Below are 4375 nucleotides of genomic sequence, written 5' to 3'. Positions count from 1 at the left end.
GATATACACATATTTCCAACTGGAAAGCAAGTCTCTGGGTTAGGAAACCCCATTTATTACTCAGAAAGCCTCCTAGTACTAATATCCTAAGCCCTATTTCCCCATGGTGGATATGATTAGAGCCTGATGTTATCTGCACATAGACTGGGGTTGAACTATGGGACAAGAATTTGAAATTATGAGACTACAGTCTTATACAGGAGCTGCAGGCACATTTGCCTAGTCTCATCTCTGGAAAGAGAGAGAAAAGAGAAAGAGAGAGATACCCATTACTCTGGGATGTAATGTCTCCAGGGAGGAAGGGAAAGACATCTCCAGATTTATTACCTTGGAACTCAAGCAAATAACTCAGAGGGAGACAATTCTCTAAATATTTCTGGAGAGATACACTATCTCTAGCTTCCAAGATATAGTTGCCATTCGTTCATCTTTAAACAAGTTTTCCAGGGCCTTTTTCTCAGAAAGTCTGGACAATACGTAAATGTGAATAGATTCATGGAGAATTGTCTCCCAACAATAATATGTATCAGAACTTGTGAGATACAACTAAAGTGGTGGTTAAAGAGAAATTTGTAGACTTATAATCCACAGAGAAAAGGAAAGATTGAAACTACAAACCTAAGCAACCAACTTAACAAGTTAGATCAAAAAACCACATAATAGATTCAAAGAAAGTAGGCAATGGAGATAATAAAATAGGAGCAAAGTTAATAAAGTAGGAAACAAAGCTATGAGAGAGTTTCAACAAAGCCAAAAGTCATTTCTTTTAAAAGAATAATAATAGAGGATTGTGGGAAGCTGGCAGAGTGGGGAGCTCAAGGACTCAGTCCTTCCAAAGAAACAACTATTAAACAGGCAGACACTGTCTGAAACAACTATTTTGAAACTCCAGAGGCCAGATAAACACTGTACAGTATCCAAAGAAGAGTGGGAGGAAGAGGTTGATAAATTATGGTAAAGAAGAATAAATTGGTCTTTTTGTATGGTGGTTACCAGAACACATCCCCACCCTTCTGGCAGTCTTCCATGAGGTCCAGCCCCTGGCTAACTTGCTGGTAACAGAGAGGGACAAAAAAATCCTCTTCTCTAAAATCAAGGTTGGGCATATGGATCACTGATCATGCCTTTTCATTAGTGAATTTGGATTGCCTGGGACCTGTCTCTGATGGCAGCCATTGCAGAAGCTCATGCTGCCTTTTCTGATCTCCCCAGGGAACTTTGGAGCCAGTCTGCACCTCTTCATGAGTCCGTGGTCTTGTTTCTGCTGGGAAACTAACTTGGGAAAGTCCTCTCCAGTGTGCCCTCCTCCAGAATTTTCCTTCCAGGCAAAGGCAGTTAGAGACAGTGAAAAGAGTGTAAGAAAATACAGAGGAGGCAGTTTTGAGCAAAGGCCTGCAGACTTCAAACAACCAGGAGAGGGAGGTCTGTCTCCTGGGAAACACAGGGGACAATCAAACTTTGTAAACAGGGAAAGTCCAAAACAACTAATAAGCAAAAGCCATGGACAAGACAAAGGCCCAAACCCTGCACATTGCATTTGCCTTGGGCAGACCTTCCTGATAGGAGGGCTTAAAGAAGCTCAAGAAAATCTCTGTCTTATCACCAGCTGGTTACACAATGAAGAAACAGACACCTCAGGGAATAAATTTCAGAGATAACATTTTAAAATATTAAAGTGTACAGTGTGCAACAAAAGAGTACAAGAAACAGGAAATAATGGCCTACCTAAAGGAAGAGGACAAAAATCCAGAATACACCAATGAAAAAAAAGAGAATGTAAACATACCAAATAAAGCCTTTTACAAAATGATCTTAAAAATGAAATAAAAATACCCGGTAGATTTCAAGAGCAGATTGGAGCAGGTAGAACAAAGAATCAGTGAACTTAAAGGCAATACACTTGAAATGAGTCAAGCTGAGGTACAAAAAGAAAAAAAGAATTATTAAAAGTAAAAATAGACACCTCTGTGATACCATCAAGTGTACCAATATAAATATATGGAAGTACTTTAAGGAGAAGAAAGGGACAGAAAGAATATTCAAAGAAATGATCACAGTGAACTTCCCAAACTTAGAAAAAAGATGTGAATATGCACATCCAAGAAGACCAAAGAACACCAAACAGGATAAACATGAAAAAATACTCCCCATCATATATTGATAAAACTACTGAATGTAAAGGATAAAGAGAGAGTTCTGAAAGCTGCAAAAGAAAAGCAATGCATTATAAACAAGGAAGTCCCACATGGACTGAAAGCTGATTTCTCATCAGAAACCACGGACACAAGAAGACAGTAGGTTGAAATACTTAAAAATGCTGAAAGGACACTACCTTCAGTAAAGAATTTTATATCCAGCAAGACTTTCTTTCAAAAGTGAGGGAGAGATTAAGTCAAAAGCTGAGGGAGTCATCACCTCTTGATCTGCCTACAAGTATGCTAAAGAGAGTTCTTCAGATTAAAAGGAAAGGACACTAGACAGTGGTTCAAGGCAGCATGAAGAAATAAAGACCTGCAGTAAAGATAACTATTTGGGTAATTTTAAATTCTGGTATTATTGCAGTGCATTGTTTGATACGTAACTCCACTTCTTACTTCCTACAGGTGCTAAAAAGCAAATGCATAAAAAATAATGATAAATCTAGGTTTCGGGCCATACAATATACAAGGATATAAATGGTAATAAGTACCATAAAAAAGATATGGGGACAAAGGGGGCGTGGGAAAAGTATGCATACTATTGAAGTTAAGTTGGTATCAAACCAAATATAATTGCTATGCATGTAGATGCTAAATTTTAACCCCATGGTAACCACAAAGAAAATAGAAAAATATTTGAGATAGAAATTAGAAGGCACTCAATATGGTACAACACAAAAAAGCAAATAAATATAAAAGTAGGCATTAACAGAAATTAGGGCCAAAAAAGGTATAAGCATAACTATGGCTAAATAGCAAAATGACAGAAGAAAGTCCCCTATTATCAGTACGGACTCTAACTGTAAATAGGTTAAACTCTTCAGTCAAAAGCAGAGATTGGTAGAATGGATAAGAAAGCATGACCGAACTATATGCTATCTACAATAGACTCATATTAAATTTTAAAAAGAAGTATGTTTAAAGTGAAAGGATGGGGGAAAAAAATGCCATACAAGTAATAACCAAAATAAAGCTGCAGTAGCTGTACTCATATCAGATAAAATAGACTCCAAGTGAAAATAGGTACAAGGGCTTCCCACTGCGCCCCTCCCCGCCGCGCCTGGCGCCGACCGGGGGTCCTCGGTCGCAGGGCGCGGTGGCCAGCCCCGCCCGGGTCACGCGGCAGGTTAGCGGCCGCGCAGTCCCAGTCCTGACCGACCCCGAGCGTGGGCAGCCCCTGCCTGCAGCAGTCGCGGAGCTGCCTGGGCTGGACGCCTCCAGGAAGCAGGTGCCGTTCGCCTTGGTGTTCCTGGAGCTCCGGGCCCTGGTGGTCTTCGTGCGGCATTTCCTGTGTTACATCTGCAAGGAATACGTAGATCTGGCCAAAATCCCCAAGAGTTTTTTACAAGAAGCAAATGTCACCGTTATAGTAATTTGACAGTCGTCCTACTATCATATTGAGCCTTTCTGCAAACTGACTGGGTATTCTCATGAAATCTGTTGATCCTGAGAGAGAAATTTCTAAAAGTTAGTAGATGAAAAAAGGTGAAGAGATTCCTCCTCAGGACAGAGCCCCCATGTAAAGTCAAATATACTCTCAGGAAGCATTCGGAGCCTGTGGCGGGCAGTGACTGGCCCTCTTTTTGATTTTCAAGGAGACCCAGCTCAGCGGGGTGGCACCCTCATCTTAGGTCCAGATAATAATGTTCATTTCATACACCGCCACAGGAATAGATTGGATCACAAACCCGCCAACTCCGTCCTACAGCTTGTCGAAGTTTTTCATGTGAACTTTGCAAACAGACCTTCAGTTATCCATGTGTGACTCAGCACAGAATTTTTCACTTTCAGTTGGATCCTGGGGAATAGGACCTTAAATATTTGGGATATGGTATCCTTGTCTCACTTGCTGACCCTTCCAGTCTTCCAGGAGTTATGAAAACATACACAGATAATGTGACAATTAAATTTCATGTTGAAAGGCTGTGTTCCGGTCGGCTAAAGCTGCGGGAATGCAAAATATCAGAAATGGATTGGCTTCTTCAATGGGGCTTTATCAGTTCACAAATTTACAGTTCTAAGGCCATGAAAATGTCCCAATTAAGGCATCATAGGATGATATCTTCTCTGAAGAAAGGCTACTGTCATCTGGGGTTCCTCTGCCACGTGGGAAGTCACAGGCTGTAAAGTTATATAAAGCTATAAAATTGAAAATACCATTCTTAACATTGGTTTTA

General features: G+C 40.4%; 1 pseudogene; it reads left to right on the top strand.

Annotated features, from left to right (window-relative positions):
• The first annotated feature begins 1165 nt into the window (after nucleotides 1-1165).
• LOC119507652 lies at nucleotides 1166-3963 on the top strand (annotated as a pseudogene).
• Nucleotides 3964-4375: the final 412 nt, after the last annotated feature.

Source organism: Choloepus didactylus, chromosome 13 (assembly GCF_015220235.1).
Source record: "Choloepus didactylus isolate mChoDid1 chromosome 13, mChoDid1.pri, whole genome shotgun sequence".
NCBI classification, from domain to species: domain Eukaryota; kingdom Metazoa; phylum Chordata; class Mammalia; order Pilosa; family Megalonychidae; genus Choloepus; species Choloepus didactylus.
The sequence above is the reverse complement of the archived record's forward strand: the minus strand, read 5'-3'. Positions and strand labels throughout refer to the sequence as shown.